We start from the raw sequence: 18,853 nt of genomic DNA, 5'->3' as shown, positions 1-18,853 counted from the left end.
CTTATTACTAAGTGAGTCGTATGAACTGTACTATATTGTATTTTCTACTTACCATTAACACTAGTAGCATAGTTATAAACATAGGCTAACAAACTCGGCTAGCACTTTATACAACAACGAGGACCATCAAAAGTACAAAACATCTAACTGTACATATCTGTCTACGAGCCTCTAAACATAGTACACATATACATAGGAAGGGCCGAGTACTGCCGTGCCCGAATATATACACAAAATAGTACCAAGGAACTGAGGCTCCGAGACAACTGGAGCGCTGCCACTTACTGCTGATAGAACTCCTAGGAATCAGGTCCGTCTACCTGCTGACCTGCGCGACATGAAACGCAGCGTCCACAAGAAGGGACGTCAGTACAAATAGTGTACCGAGTATGTAAAGCATGGAAGATAATACAACAGAAACATAGAGTATGATTATCAATATCATAGGGTCATAGGACATATAATGAGACGAGAAAGTAACCTATACATCGGAATACTTTTTTTCAGGCCGGATACCATGCATGCCTGTCCGTCTTTTGAAAACATTTCTTTTTCATATTCATAGAAAATAGAGCTTATTTCACATCGTATCGTGTCATAGAATATCATAGTATATCATGTAATATCATAGCACCGAACAATGTCGGCTCGCCCACATTGCGCCGAAATACATCGGCTCGCCCATATATCCCGCGTCCGGGCATCCCGCGTCCGGGATGATAAGCCAACTGACCAGGTGGCAATGAAACATGTTTCCCTTCCCATCCCCATGTATCCCTTCCCCCCACCCCATGTACATATTCATATTTCATATACATATATCATATAAGCATGCAGGAGAGCCCAAAGAAAATCATGTAGCCATTGGAGTGACGTAAGGTTGGTGACTTCCGATTACGTTATGGAACAATCGTGATCGCTTTGTCTCACCATGAAGGAACGAGTATTTTAAGGCGAGACTACCAACGGAGAATAGTGTTAAAAGAAACATAGAATGAAATCATGGATGCCATAGAAATCAATTCATCTGCTTTAGAACCTTTAGAGAGTGGTATCATAACCAAGGAATAGAATTAAAATCAAGAACTAATTTGATACTTTCGTATTCCTATTGGGTCCTTAGCTTAAGACTCTTAGTCATCGAATCATTCTTGTCATACTTATCATAGACGTATTCTCTTCCTTAGCATCATCGTCATCATGGTCATCGTAGACATATTTCCATTAGATTAGTACAGTAGTTATCGTTTGATAATCGGAACAAGGATCAAAAGTTTCCTTTGGATTCTACTCCAAAATAAGTCAAACGGAGCAATAGGGAAAATCCGGAAACAATGGGCCCACCTCGGGTCAAATGAGGCGGCGTACCAAATTTACGTACATTATATTTCATGACGTCACTTGTGAGGGTTTTGAGGTAGTCGGGTCATATTTATGCAAGTTCTAGATGTTTAGGAAGTTTTTCCAACATTTTACACAATTTCTAATTCAATTCTACTGAATGAAAAAGGGGAAACTTTAGGTGCGGATTCCGGAGAATGGAGTTGTCCCCGAGGCTCGTATCCAACCTAGTATGCCTAAGACATGCCATAGAAGGAAGGGTGAAGCCTTACATACCTCTTTCCGCTCCTTATGCTATTCCGAATTCAAGTTGCAAATCCGCCAAAATCTATAAATTGTTCACATTTACCAAACTTGATTAGAGCATTTAGAATTGGAATCTTAAGATAACACTTGTCTACCGAAATTTCGGCAGCACTTCCCCTGTAAATACACCATCCCCAAAATTCAACTTAGCCAATTTTTATCAACAACAATCCGGGAATTCAACCTGGCCAAACTATCAACAACCACACTAACAATTTCCATATTCAATCCAAGATACATTATAACAACTTAATCAATTTACTACTTCTTTCAAAACCTTCCAACTCCGATAAAAACAATAACAACCTTATAATATATATTCCAACAACACCATACTAATATCATTATCTTCCATACATGTAAGAACATAATATTCAATTTACATAATCTTCCAAGACAAGCCTCCAACTACTAATACTTCACTAAGCTCATTAGGCTTGTATTTGCAATATAAAATCCACAACACAACAACCAACATACCAAATAAAACTTGCTCACATTCCTTCATGATTCACCAAATATACACGGCTATACATCATGCATATACAACTACAACCTCTCCAAAATCATTCAACTTCCATTATCAACATAACATTCACAACAATAACAACCAATTACTAGATAAAATAATTAAAACATGATTTCTACACACACACATGCTACCTCACGGCCACCACCCCCACTTCCATATTCCTCATGAATTTCATCCATCTTTGTACACTACAACATGCAAAAATATCCATAACATGTAAAGAGAATGAATTCTTACCTTTCTCCTCACTTCTTCACTTGGCTAAATCATCCAATTTGCAAGAATATGAATTTTTCTCCTTCCAACAACCACCCCACCTTGCTAGGAATCCTTCAATTGGTAGGAAATGATTTTTGAAGAAATTTTTGTCAATTTCCTTGGCAATTTTTGCACTTGGCCGAAATGGCCTTTGAAGCTTCCTCTTTTTTTTTTTTTTTTTTTTTTTTGTGTTCTTGGTTTCTTGAAATGTCTAGAGAATTCTATGAATTTTATGAAGACTTGGTCTTCTTTTAAATCATTCACTTAATTCCCATATGGGCTTGGCCCATTAAGAAGGAAGTTGGATGGCCAACCTTGGCCCAAAGTGATCTAGCCTTTTTTTTTTGCACTTCATGAAAAATTTTAATTTTTCCAATTTCCAAATTTGCCCTTCGTCTTCCTCCATATTTCCACGAGTCATATTGCGAATATACCTTTTTACCCCTAGCCTTACTAATACTTCCACTTCAAGATTTTCATAAGCAACTGGTATGCTTAACAAAATAAAAATATGGCCTTGCTTATTATCTTCCCGCGATTGTCTTAAATTTTCTGATTTCCCAAAAATGCGGGATATAACAGCGTACACACCTCTGCAGAAGGTACGGATAACCCTGATGCCTTGGTAGGGCCAGGTATGCATGACCTTGAGCCTTGGCTGGCCAAGTATGTATGAAACACCGAACCTTCATGGTCGGGCATGCTATATATATATATATATATATATATATATATATATATATAAATGTATATGCTAAGTATATGACATCAATATGAGTACGAATATGTTATGAATATGAATATGAATGGAAACAATGAATACGAATACGAAAATGAATGTGAAGGTAATTAAGTACGGACATGGATGTATGTACACGGATGCGCAATAGAAATGGAATGTCCTAGTGGAAAGAAAGTAAGTGCCATGACGACGATATTATTATCTCCCACCCTATGTTGTCTCATATGTTGTATATCATGCTTCTATAATGTTGTTGATCATGCTTTACATACTCAGTACACTCTTCGTACTGACGTCCTTTTGTTTGTGGACGCTGCGTCATGCCCGCAGGTGCACAGGGAGTCAGACCTGATTTATAGCTCCATTCTCAGGGACTACATAGCAGAGCTCCAGTTCATTCGGAGCCATACCTTTTGGGTACTTATTCTTTTGTGTATATATTATGGGCATAGCGGGGTCCTGTCTCGCTCATGTGATATGTTATACTCTTCTTAGAGGCTCGTAGACATGTGTATATGGTTAGATATGTCTGGCTTGTCTGCCTTATTTTGTATATCATTTTGTTGGCCTCGTCGGCCCATGTACAGTGATGTGGCATAGATGCCTATGATGATATAAAGATGTTGTTGTCCAACGGGACTAGTATGATGGATGAATAAAAATGTATGTTTACTATGTGGCTCACCTAGATGTTATGTGAAAGTATGTCAAGGGGTGCCCGGGCGGGATAGCACCGGGTACTCGTCGCGGCCCCATAGTCGGGTCGTGACATACGTCATACCCTTTGTTGGCCTATTCACTGTACGCTGATGGGAAATTTTTCGAGGTGTAACATTCTTCCTCCCTTTTGGAACATTCGTCCTCGAATGTTAAGTTATCTGGAATTCTATAAAAAATTTGCCAGAGTTTCCCCTATAACATGGTACTATCATCCTGTCACAACATCCCATAATATCATTGCCTCACAGGGCCACAACATAATAGTAACATATCTATGGCCACACACGACCAAAAGCATGAAAAGTAAGCGTACATACCTCATAATGTTGGGGCTTCATCTCGAATTTCCTCTGGGGATTGAAATAAGTGCGGATGTGTGGATTCATCTTGTCTTCCGCCTCCCAAGTCATTTCTTCCCGGTTGTTGTTTCGCCATAAAACTTTGACTGAAGCTACTTCCTCATTTCGAAGTCTTCGCACTTGTCTATCTAGGATGATAATAGGCACTTCTTCATAGGTTAACTTTTCTGTCACTTGGACATCATCGATCGGAACAATCCTCGTAGGATCTCCACTACACTTGCGGAGCATTGAGACATGAAAAATTGGATGGACTGATTCAAGCTCTAAAGGAAAGTCCAATTCATAGGCTACATGACCCACCTTGCGGGTAATTTTATAGGGTCCAATATATCTAGGACTTAGTTTCCCTTTCTTGCCAAATCTCATCACCCCTTTCATTGGCGTCACATTCAAAAATACCCAATCATCAACTTGAAATTCCAAGTCTCGTCGGTGATTGTCTGCATAAGACTTTTGGTGACTTTGGGCTGTCAACAATCGATCTCGGATCACCTTGACTTTTTCTACTGCTTGCTGAATCAATTCAGGGCCTATTAGCTGTACTTCTCCTAATTCAAACAATCCGATTGGGGATCTACACGTTCTTCCATATATAGCTTTATAAGGAGCCATTTGAATACTGGAATGGTAACTATTGTTGTATGCAAATTCAATTAGAGGAAAATGATCATCCCAGCTACCACCAAAATCTAGTATACATGCCCGCAACATATCTTCCAAATTCTGAATAGTACGTTCGGCCTGTCCATCGGTTTGCGGATGAAATGTCGTGCTAAGCCTCACCAGGGTACCTAGACCTTCTTGAAAGGATTTCCAGAACTTGGTTGTAAATTGCGCTCCTCTATATGTGATAATGGATAGTGGAATTCCATGAAGTCGCACAATTTCCTTAGGATACAACCTTGCATAATCTTCTGCTGAGTAGGTAGTTCTAACCGGAAGAAAATGTGTTGCTTTCGTGAGTCTGTCCACAATCACCCATATAGAGTCATACTTGCCTCGACAACGAGGTAACCCCACAATAAAATCCATGTTGATCACTTCCCATTTCCATGTAGGAATTTCCATTGCTTGCAATAATCCTCCTGGCTTTTGATGTACGATCTTTACCCGTTGGAAATTTGGACACTTAGCTACAAATTCTGCTATGTCTCTCTTCATTCCATCCCACCAATATATCAGCTTAATATCATGATACATCTTGGTTGCCCCTGGGTGAATAGAATACCGTGAATAATGTGCTTCTTCTAGAATTCGTCGGCGTAATTCTGCCACATTCGGCACACATAACCTGCCTCGGTATCTAAGAATTCCATCCGTGGAAACATCAAATGGAGACTTCTCTCTTTCATGAGACATGTCTCTATAATGGCATAGTTTAGGATCTTCATACTGATGCTCTTTCACTTCCATGTTCAAGGATGAAACTATAGGATCATTAATGCTAATCCCTGCATTACCCGAATCAATTACACGCAATCCAAGATTAGCTAATTGGTGGAGCTCATGAACCATCTCTTTCTTTTCCGGAGGAACTTCACATAAACTGCCCATTGATCGGCGGCTAAGCGCATCGGCCACCACATTCGCTTTTCTGGGGTGGTACAAAATGCTAACATCATAATCTTTCAACAATTCTAACCACCGCCTCTACCACAGATTTAACTCCTTCTGTTTGAAAATATACTGAAGACTCTTGTGATCTGTATAGATATCAACATGCACACCATACAAATAATGTCTCCACATTTTCAATGCATGAATAACCGCAGCCAATTCGAGATCGTGAGTTGGATAGTTCTTTTCATGTTTCCGTAGTTGCCTCGAAGCGTAAGCAATAACTCTACCACACTACATCAATACACATCCTAACCCAATACTGGAAGCATCACAGTACACTACATAGCCATCTGGCCCTTCTGGAAGTGTTAAGACCGGAGCTGAGGTCAATATGTTTTTCAATTCTTGAAAGCTGCGTTCACAAGTATCATTCCACTGAAATTTAGCTGACTTCTGGGTTAGCTTCGTCAATGGGGCTGAAATAGAGGAGAAGCCCTCTACGAATCTTCTATAATAACCTGCCAATCCCAAAAAACTACGAACTTCTGTAGGCGTCGTAGGCCTTGGCCAAGTTTTCACAGCTTCAATTTTTTGAGTGTCGACTCGAATGCCATAATTTGAAATAACATGACCCAGAAATGTTACGAAATTAAGCCAAAACTCGCACTTTGAAAATTTTGCATATAACTCCCGGGCTAGAAGAGTGCAAAGAACAATTCGCAATTGATCTGCATGTTCTGATTATGTGCGAGAGTACACCAGAATATCATCAATGAATACTATCACAAATAAGTCCAAGAGTGGCCTGAACACATTATTCATCAAATTCATAAACACGGCCGGAGCATTAGTCAGCCCAAACGACATCACCCGAAACTCATATTGGCCAAATCTCGTTCTGAAGCCTATTTTGGGAATATCTTCTTCTCTAACTCTTACTTGATGATAACCTGACCTCAAGTCTATTTTAGAAAACCATTTGGCACCCTGTAGTTGATCAAATAAATCATCAATCCTTGGAAGAGGATATTTGTTCTTTATCGTCACCTTGTTCAACTGCCTGTAATCGATGCACATTCGTAGAGAACCGTCTTTCTTTCTCACGAACAAGACTGGTGCTCCCCACGGTGATGAACTGGGTCTAATAAACCCTTTCTCAAGTAAATCTTTCAACTGCGTTTTTAGCTCTTTCAATGCTGCAGGAGCCATTCGATACAGAGGAATAGAAATAGGCTTGGTGTCCGGCAACACATCAATGGCGAAATCAATTTCTCTTTCTGGAGGAAGGCCTGGAAGTTCATCAGGAAATACATCGGGAAATTCATTTACTACCGGAACGGATTGGAAAGTTGGCGACTTTGCATCAGTGTCATGAACTCGGACTAGATGATAAATATAGCCCTTGGCTATCATCTTTCATGTCTTAAGGTAGGAAATAAACCTACCTTTTGGAGATGCTGCCTTACCCTTCCATTCAAGCACGGGCTCTCCCGGAAATTGAAATCGAACTATTTTCATTCGGCAATCAACATTAGCATAGCACGAGGCCAACCAATCCATACCCATAATTACATCAAAATCTAACATTTCCAGCTCAATCAAATCGGCTTTGGTCTGGCGATCACATATCACAATTACACAATCTTTATACAGTTGTCTAGCTATCACGGGATCACCAACCGGAGTAGATACCTCAAAAGGTTTGATTGGCTCAAGTTTCACCCCAATACAACCAGCAACATATGGAGTAATATAAGAAAATGTAGAACCCGGATCTATCAATGCATACACATCACGGGAGAATATAGACAATATACCTGTAACCACATCCGGGGAGGACTCAAGATCCTGTCGTCCGGCTAAAGCATATACACGGGGCTGAGTGGCAACTGAAGTAGATGCTGCCCCTCTGCCACTACCTCGACCTGCTGACATCTGGGGAATTTGCCCTACCGGGCGTACTGAGGAAGAGCCAGCTGCTGAACCCCACCTCTACCATACCGCGAGGGACAATCTCGCATCAAATGTCCAGTCTATCCACAAACATAGCAAGCATCTGTGTCCTGGCGACATGGCCCTGAGTGTAATTTTCGGCACCGGCTACATCGTGGAACTGATGGTCTCCTCTAACTAAAATCACCCCCAAACTGAGAACCCGAAGCTCTTGAACTCTGACCCTGTCCTGAAGGAAAGGAGCGGTCAAATCTCCTATCTGAAAATTGTGGAGGCGCACTAGTCACTGACTGGCCTGAATGTCGGGAATAAATCTGCCTCGATCCACCTCTACAGTCGCTACCTGTCCCCATAGATCCGGCCCACTTGCTTTGCCTTCTATCAATGTCGCGATCACCCCTTTATGGTTGTTGTCGCCCCTCTAAATTCTGGGCATGGGCTTGTATTCGGGAAATATCAATCCCTTCTTGCAACGAAGCCGTCAAACAATCCTTGAATAAATGTGGCCCCAAACCACTCACAAATCTGTGTACCCGATCTCCCATGTCGGCCAACATAGTCGGGGCATATCTAGCCAAAGAATTAAATTGCATGCTATACTCCCGAGCACTCATATTTCCTTGCCTTAAATTTAGAAATCTATCCGCCCTAGCTCGGTGGACCTGGGGTGGCAAATAGTGACGGATAAAAGCATCTACAAATTATTGCCATACGGGTGGAGGCGCATTCTCTTGTCTCGATGCTATCTAATTATTATACCGCAATACTGCCACATCTCGAAGTCTATACGATGCCAACTACACGAATTTAGTCTCAGAGGCATGAATAATTTTCAATGTCCTCAACATCTCATCTATGAAACCTTGCGGGTCTTCATCCGACTTTGACTCGAAAAACTCCAGAGGATTCAAACTCATAAAGTCACGGGCTCGGGTACTAGTTGACCGATCACTTGGGCCCGCATTCTGCCGCTGAGCCTGAGCGGCAACCAACTGTGTCAATAGACGTATGGCCTCGGTCACTTGTTGACCCGAAGCAACCGGTGGAGGAATTGAAGCTGGAGCTCCTCCTTGTTCTTCCACATTAGGCGGGGTGGAAGAAGTATTAGATAAGGCCTCATTATGTGATTCGCCTTCATCTATATTCATCGGAGGCTCTCTTTCTACCCGCCTTTTTGTCGTAGTCTTGCCCTTCTGGGCGGCTGTAGCTTTTCCTTTTGGCGGCATTTATGAAATCACAACACACTATTAGGGAGGATAAAATTTTATACACAGCTCTATCGCATGATCTCGTAAGAAGAAAGATGGTCATTTTTCCTAAATGCCCGATAGCCTCCTGTTTATTGATGTGGCGCAACACACCATAAACAAGACTCTACCAAACACGGCTCGTAGACACTTCTTAGGACTGAACTGCTCTGATACCCGGGGCTAACCACCGAGCACTGCTTGTTCTATTACTCATTATACCAATTCAACTTTCCTTTATCAATTTCATACACAAATTGTAAGAAAATCGTCTTTCATTTGAAAACATAAATACTTTTATATGCATAAGCCTTTCGGCTATCAAAATAATATATATACATAGTAGCAACCTCGTGAGACCATAAAACCCACACTGCATATCTACGAGCCTCTACTAGAGTACTAGACATATGGACGGGACAAGACCCCGTCATGCCCAACGTATACAAATGTACACAAAAGAATAATCAAGCACCTCCAAAACAAAGAAGTGCTTGCAATCAGCTAACCGCTCCTACGAGTCTGGGTCGAGCTCACCTCCCTGTCTACCTGTGGGCATGAACACAGCGTCCAAAGAAAATGGACGTCAGTACGAACATTGTACTGAGTATGTAAGACAGGAATGAAACAAATATAATAGTAGGATCATGAGCCATAATAGAAGGATATAACCTGCATAAATTTCATGGGCACATACATTTCGTACATATATCATATTTTACATAATCATGGTACATATGTCATCACATTACATATATCATCACATCACAATCCTCATCGTTAACCCGCGTCCGGGTAACCATCACATGCCGCCCACTAGTGGTGATCATGACCGGCCCTCTAGGCTCGGTGCAAACACAGATGCCCGCCTTAGCAGTGACATGCCTGGCCATTTAGGCATGGTGGAATCATACGCAGCCCGCATTAGCGGTGACATGCCCGGCCATTTAGGCACGGTGGAATCGTATCGTCATGTAGTCAATCATAACCCATCATTAATACATATCTCATGAACATATCATAATCTTATCATAGCTTGGCATTTTCATACATAACATAGGCATATTATAAGCTAGCATTATTGATCTTCTTATAGACATATCATGACATAGTATCATTTCACATTTATCATTAGGAGCATACATTAAATTTTGAAGCGACTATGGCTATGTCGGGGTGACGTAAGGTCGTGAACCCCCGATTATATTATGAACATTTATGAGTTTCCTGCCTCACCTTGAAGGAAATAGTATATAAGGTGAGTGTTAACAATAATGACATCATTAACGTTATAGGAGCATCATATCATGAACTTTAGAATCTCTATACTTTTACTCATCCTCATCATTATCATACTCGTATGTAGTTTGGTATATCTACAGACTCATAAGCTCCATCATATAGGAGGATCTTGGAAAGCTTGAAGGATTCATGCCTTTGAAGGAAGGGATTAGTCTTACATACCTTTGTCGTTTAACTAATCTATCGCTTGCTTGTTCTCCTTTAATGCACACGTTCTACCTTCAAGAGAATTCGTACCGACATTAGCTAATAATTATAAGAACGGACTTACTAACGCTAACGAAAATTGGACGGCATTTTCTTCGTTTATACAACTTTTCCCATATTCTATATCCATTCCCAAAAATTCATAAAAACGTTCACAATATAGTAGACAACAATCGTGATTTATCTACATTATCCACATTTCACAATTTTACTTTAATTCATCCATAATCATGATCATAGTTCACTATCGTGTTCTTTCACATATAATACTCATTCTAGGTTCTACATGTCATTCATAACCTATTTACAATCTCAACATATCCATTTTCATGATTCATTCCAACTACAACTCAACAATGTCACTATTCACACTTTCATGACCCATTTTCTATATTCTTCAACAATCCAAGTGTTTCAACTTCACAATACCTTAAACATCATGAAAATATCATAAAACTTACCTTAGATATTGCAGGAACAAGCCTTGAGTGGTATTACTCTTCTTGCACCAAAACCCTAGTTCACTTCTCTTGGAATTTCTTGGCTTGGATGAACTTGATGAATTTCATACACTTGATTCACTTAAATTCTTGACATTAATCTTTGATTTTCTTTGTTTTCTTGTGGATGAAGAGTGGGGAATATTCTAGAGGTTTCTAGAGAGAAGTGTGGAAATGAAATGAATTAATGAACTTGGGTCCCCTTTTTAATGACTTAAAATCTGATCCGCCGGGCATTTATACGGACAATTATACGGTCCGTATAATTGACCGTAAAACTGTTCCAGTGATCACCCATTCCTGTGTCAATTTGATGGTACATTATACGGGCTATATAATTTTATACGGTCCGTATAATCGACCGTGAAATCAACCCTTCAGCAACTTCATTCTGTGGCACTTCTACGGTCCATTATACGGGTCGTATAACGTTATACGTTTTGTATAATCGACCGTATAACCCACCTTTTCACTGATCTTTGTCTTGTCACTTAATTTGATCTCCGATCCTTATGGGACCTTATTAACACTTATTTAGCATTTCATTAACAATCTAAGGGTCGTTATAACTCTTCTCCAAAACGTCTTTAAACTCTCATTAATTCAATACTCAAAATTCTTGGCCGACACACAACATTTAGCGTGTTTTCCTTTACAACTTTCTTCCCTTAACTTAAATGTCTTTGAAATCTCGATTAGGGTCTTCAAATGTTATTTCTTACTTATCAAAATATCATATACGTCATACCCTTCGTTGGCCTATTCACTGTACGCTGATGGGAAATTTTCCAAGGTGTAACACACCACAAATCAGAAACTAAGTACACATCGTCACTTAGGTTACAACATCTAATCCCAAGTGTGCCAAGTCTCAATATAATCAATCTGAATCCAAATAACACAAGTACATCACAATAGAAGCCATCGTACAATGCAATGCAATAATGTATGAAATTTGTATGTAATGCATATGCTGTGTACACATGTACTCAAATGATGGAACGTCACATCTCGGTAGCACAATCCAGGGGGACTCGTGAAGTCCATGTATCAATCCTCATGATTCCGGCAAAGGCCTCGACATTTGCTACCGTCCATACGTACCGATACACATGTACTCCGATGATGGAACATCACATCTCGGCATCACAACCCATGGGGGACCCGCGAAGTCTATGTACCTCAGGTGTCAAAAACAACCTCGATAACTGCTACCTCATGATTCTGGCAACAACGGCAATCGCTATGCACATCCTCGATTTCGGGACAACCATCGGACATCGGTCCTCACGTCACTCTCATCCAACCGAGCCCAGCTCGTAACTGTATTTCATCAAGTATGATCAATGTATCAACAGTATATCATGGATGAGAATGCGTGCAATGTATGAGTTCAATGTCAATAATCAAATCAATCTCAAACAATACCACACATAGGCACACCAATAACATCAATAAAAAGGCTACACAATAAGCCATAACGAGATCACAATCCTCGTATCAAACGACAACATGTAAGGCACTACAAAATCATAATTAGGATATATCAATAGTCTCTAATATCTACTATCTCCACATGGCATCAACCCAACAACAATAGAACAAGATAAGTCACAACACAATGGGGTGGCTAACCCCAATCACACGACAAGGCCAAACCTAACACATATCCAAACCAACTTCATACCCGAAGGTTTACATGCTTTCTCCGACAATATCATCTAAATATATGCTTCTCTAAACGAAGTCTCACCATAGGGTAAACCGTAACCTACCTGGAAGGCCGAACAACAAAGTCTCCAATAATCAAACCTTGGTCTTCCCTTTCCTTTGAGGCTCGAGATAATGAAAGTCTAAATGTATCCAAATCACGCAATTAGAATCAAGAAAAACATTAATAAAACCCTACTTCTATTCATGAGCCAAATTCCTAACCTATGGAATAGGGTTTATGAACTAGAAAGGTGACATTCGGAATCTAAAGATTTCAACAAGAAATTAAAGCTCTAGGTGATCAATTTCCATATATATTAAGCTAGAAGAACCAACCATTTCCTCAAATTCGGATTCTAGGAAAACCCCCCAAATTTGGGTATAAATTCTAACCCTAAATTCACAAATTAAGCCTTGGAAATGCAAGACTACAGTTACAATAGCTAATACCCATTAATATCAGGCCAACCTATGCTAAATCCACCAAATAAACAAGATTTTATCATCGTATGATTATTAGAGAAGAAAACGCACAAAATCCCCTTTTTTTCATACCATTTAAGTGTCACGACCCAACCAGAGAGCCATGACGGACACCCGGAGCTAACCCACCGGACACCTCTCACCATAGTTGCACAGTCATAACTAGGTGAGCCACATGCCTTCTAACAATTTCTACGCATCAATAATACCATTTCCATTGGGCGAAGACACTTTTACATCAACATCAACAAACATGGCCATATACATATATACAAGCCGACGAGGCTGACAAAATGATATACAAAATATGACCCGACAAGGCTAAAGACATCTAATTGTACATAACTGTCTACGAGCCTTTAAGAAGAGTATGTAACAGCATATAGACAGGATAGGGCCCCGCCATGCCCATATATAAACAAAAGAATAGTACCAACAGCTGTAGTTCTGAATCAAGTGGAGCTTCTCTAAGTAGCCTCTGAATAAGCAGCCTAAGGATCAAGTCTATCTCCCTGTCCACATGTGGGCATGACGCAACATCCACAAAAGAAAGGATGTTAGTACGAACAATCTACTGAGTATGTAAGGAATAATCCATAGCATAATAGAAGCATGAACGATAACATAAGATAGAAGTGTCATGGAATAATAGAGCCATTTATACCTCTAGCGGTGTCCATCCTATTCATTTACCCTTTTTCAAATGGGAACCTTCCATTACATACACTTATATACATATAGTAGTACTATACCCGACCATAGAGGTTTGGTGTTCCACATACCCGACCATGAAAAAGCTCGGTGTTATACATACCTGGCCCTACCAAGGCTCAATATTATTCTTACCTAACTACAGTGGTGCACGCGCAATAGATATCATACCTCGCCATATAAGCTCGGTGTTACTTAATAGCCATACATACATATATATATACATATGAGTACATAAGTATCGTCAACATCCTCATCATCATCACTTCCATTATATCTTTCCTTAGAGGATCAACTATCACAGGATGGAACCAATGGTATTATAAGAATATCAAGAATTATAGGCTTTAGTGATTCTAGGAATGATGTCCTCATAGAAGGCATTATGGAATTTACGTGAAGGTATACAATAATGGGACCATGCCTTAAGAAATAAGGGTTAGACTTACATACCTTTTTGTCTTCTAAATTATTTAACATTCAGCGCCAAAGCTTGAGAAATCTACATTTAAAATGATTCACACCATGGTTAAGCCGTAATGACACTGTTAAGTTCAAACAGGAAAAAATTCATGAGCTAACGAAAATTGGGCAGCATTTTTCCTGTTTCATCGACTTCCACCATATTATAAAACAACTCCCAAAAAACTATAATAACATCCACAATATCCTAATCAAGTAGCATATTCCATTAAGTCTCAAAATTCATTCTCATATTCAACTTATATCAACAACTTTACACCAACCCTTTGCACAATTGCATACAACACTTCTTTGTCATTATTATCACCCATCACAACAGGATTATACTCATAGCATTCTAAAAAGCATATCCCAAGCTAGTTTACTACTCAAAATATCGTTAATTCTACATTTGAGCTTCATTTTCTACTTTCTTCCCTTAGCCAAGTTATTCAACAACCAAGCATGGTTAAAAAAATGAAATAGACTTGTAAAATAACCTTTTATCTCATAAGAATGAGCTCTAGATCAAGTTACAAACTTGTGTCAAAACCCTAGCTTCAATACCAAGGAAATTCTTGAAGTCTACCAACTGGAGAGAGTCTCCCAACACATGAATATCTTAATTCTTGCTATTTTATCTTTGATTTCTCTTGGGTTTGAGTGGAATATGCTTGGGAGAAGGTTCAAGAGCTTTTAAGGGTTTGGGGAAAGTGTTAAATGAAAAAATAGAAACAAGGGTCATCCATATATAAAAATAGAAAAAACTAACCCGACCCGATTATACGGCCACTTATACGGTCCGTATAACTTATACGCTCCGTATAAATGGTCTGTATAATCCCACCATGATTTCACCCATCTCTGGAATGGTTATGCAGACCATTTATATGGGTTGTATAACTTATACGGTCCGTAAGTGGTCGTACGACCCAAAAATTCCCGAAACTTTCTCTCGTCGATTCGTTCAATATCCAATCCTTTTGGAACCTTATTGTCACTTATATAATACTTCATTAACAATCTAAGAAGCCTTATAGCTCCTCTTCAAGACATTACTAAATAAATATTAGCTCAATTGTTACGAAACCCGTTCAAACATGACTTACATTCCAATTTTCTTCAACGAACTTAGTTTCGTTTATTCATATGGCTTTGAAATCTTATGGTGCGCACTTTAAAGTTATAAAATCCTCCCCTTTGTCTCATAATAACTTCATGTTCACGCCAATCTCGTGTTATTCTACTCACAATGCAGCAATCCGAAATCTCCCAGGTGTAACATTCTCTCTCCCCCCCCCCCCCCCCCCGCCCCACTAGGAACATTCGTCCTCGAATGTTAGACTCTTAGGGATTCTACAATAATTTTGCAAGAGTTTCCCCTGTAATATGGCACTACCATCCTGTCACAGCAACCCAAAAAATATCGCCTCACAGGGCTACAACAACAACATCAACAACCATGGCCACACACGACCAAGAAAGCATCAAGGAAAGCATTACATACCTGAGGAAAATGGCGTCTCTGCCTGAGTCTCCTTTGGAGGTGGAAATAAATGCGGGTACCTGAACTTCATGTCTTCTTCCGCTTCCCAGGACATTTCCTCTCTATTATTATTTCTCCATAAGACTTTAACAGAAGCTACATGTTTGGTTCTGAGTCTCCGTACTTGCTTATCTAGAATGGCAATAGGAACTTCTTTGTAGGATAATTGCTCAGTGACTTGAACATTATCTGCCGGTACAATTCTAGAAGAAACTCCAATGCACTTACAAAGCATCGATACATGAAAAACCGGGTGGACTGACTCCAAATCCGAAGGTAGATCTAATTCATAAGCCACTTGGCCTACCTTGCGTACATTCTAATAAGGTCCAATATACCGAGGACTAAACTTTCCCTTTTTACCAAATCTCATCACCCCCTTCATTAGCGACACCTTCAAGAATACCCAGTCCTTTACTTGGAACTCAAAGTCCCGTCGACGATTATCTGCATAAGATTTCTGGCGACTCTGAGCTGTTAATAATCGATCCTATACAAGCTTGACCTTTTCTATAGCTTGCTGGACAAAGTCTAGCCCTATCAATTTGGTCTCTCCTACTTCGAACCACCCAATTGGCGATCTGCAGTTGCGCCCATATAAAGCCTCATACGGAGCCATTTGGATGCTAGAATGATAACGGTTGTTAGAACCAAATTCAATAATCCGTATGTGATCATCCCAACTACCTCCAAAATCCAACACACATGCCCGTAGCATATCCTTGAGAGTCTGAATGGAACGCGCAGCTTGTCCATCAGTCTGTGGATGAAACGTTGTACTAAGACTCACTTGAGTCCCCAAAAATTCTTGAAAAGACTTCTAGAAATAGGCTGTAAACTCTGCCCCACTATCAGAAATAATAGATACTGGGACACCATGGAGTCGTACTATCTCTTTGACATAAAGCTTTGCATAATCTTCGGCTACATATGTTGTTCTAACTGGTAGGAAATGAGCTGACTTCGTAAGTCTATCCACAATTACCCATATAGAATCATATTTATGCCTAGAACGAGGTAAGCCTGTGATGAAATCCATATTAATCACTTCCTATTTCCAAGTTGGAATTTCCATAGCCTACAACAATCCACTGGGCTTTTGGTGTTCAATCTTCACTTGTTGACAGTTGGGACACTGGGTCATGATTTCGCTATGTCTTTCTTCATTCTATTCCACCAATATATAGATTTGATATCATGCTACATTTTTGTTGCTCTAGGATGAACAGAATAACTGGAACAATGGGCTTCTTTTAATATTTGAGGGCGTAATTGTCACGACCCAGCTAGGGCCATGACGGGTACCCGGGGCTAACTATCACGACCCAGCTGGGGGCCGAGACGGGTACCCGGGGATAACCACCGAGCACCGCTCGTGCTATCATTTCCTTAACCCATTTAAAAATCATTCATCGATTCCCTGCTCACTTTTAAAAGGATCTGGTTTCCATTACAGAATATGGTGCTCTAATACAAGAACATATTTCAATATACTTATACACATACATACTACCCACGTCGTGGAACCACAGAACCCACATCGAGTATCTACGAGCCTCTATTGGATGACATATACCAATATACACTAAAGGATCAACCGAATAGCACCTCCGGAATAATGGAGTGCTCCTGTAAATCTGCAGATAGCTCCTACGGATCTGCACCGTCTCCCTGTCTACCTGTGGGCATGAGCACAGCATCCAAAAAGAAAAGGATGTCAGTACGAGCATTGTACTGAGTATGTAAGGCATGCATCAATAAAATAAAGGAGAAAATAAGAAGATAAAGTGAATATAAGAAGATAACCAGTAACTGCTTGCCTCTTAAGGCGGATTCATGCATGCATGCTCATAAACATCATATCGTGTATTGCTGCGGAACGTACAGCCCGATCCATATATCATCATGTATTAATATAATGTCGTGGAATGTACGGCCCGATCCATCACCCATTTATCCCACGTCCAGGCATCCCGCGTCCGGGATGAGATCATAATATGCCAGCTGACCAGGTGGGTATGCGTCTATAGCGCCTCACCTTTCCCCATATCCCCTGTATACATATACATATTATTTACTTATATAATATACGAAGCATGCATGAGAGCCCAAGGAAAGGCTATGGCTCTATCGGAGTGACGTAAGGTCGGTAATCTCCGATTATATTATGGATTAATCATGATCGTCATGTCTCACCTTGAAGGAACAATTATTATGAGGTGGGACTATCAATGAAGAATACAAATATGAATAATAACATCAAGAGGAAACATAACATGGGGTCATAATCTTGTAAGAAGTCAATCCATATATTTTTGGAATCTTAAAGAAAATGTAGTCATCATCCATGAATAAAATTGAGAAGTCAATAGATGGCTCAACATTCTTATGTCGTCTTTGAAATCGTAAACTTGGAACCTTTAAACATAAAATCGTTCTCATCATAAAGATATTCTCATTTTTGAAATCATCGGTGTCATGGAAGAACATATCCATCGTTTTTATCATAAGAGCTCACATAATCACAAACTTTGTTTTGGAAAATACGAATATTTTGGAAAACACTTATGGATTATCAGGAAGGAAATCATACCTTGGAATCTTAGGCTTTTTAACTTTTGGTATCAAGGAAAATATGGAAACATTTATGAAATCATAACTTAGGGATCATGCCTTTGAAAGAAAGGGGTGAGCCTTAACATACCTTGGACGTTTACCATTCTTATCGCTTGCTCGTTTCCCTTATGAAGCACTCGTGTATACCTTCAAGAGAGTTCATGCCGTCATTAGTTAAGCAATTATAAGAACGGACTTCTATTTCTTGGGAAAATTGGGCAGCATTTCCTTTATTTCTACTACGGTTCCCATATTCTATTTCAGCTCCCAAACATTCACAACAATAATCACA

Source organism: Lycium barbarum, chromosome 9 (assembly GCF_019175385.1).
Source record: "Lycium barbarum isolate Lr01 chromosome 9, ASM1917538v2, whole genome shotgun sequence".
Taxonomy (NCBI): domain Eukaryota; kingdom Viridiplantae; phylum Streptophyta; class Magnoliopsida; order Solanales; family Solanaceae; genus Lycium; species Lycium barbarum.
Note: the sequence above shows the minus strand (reverse complement) of the source record.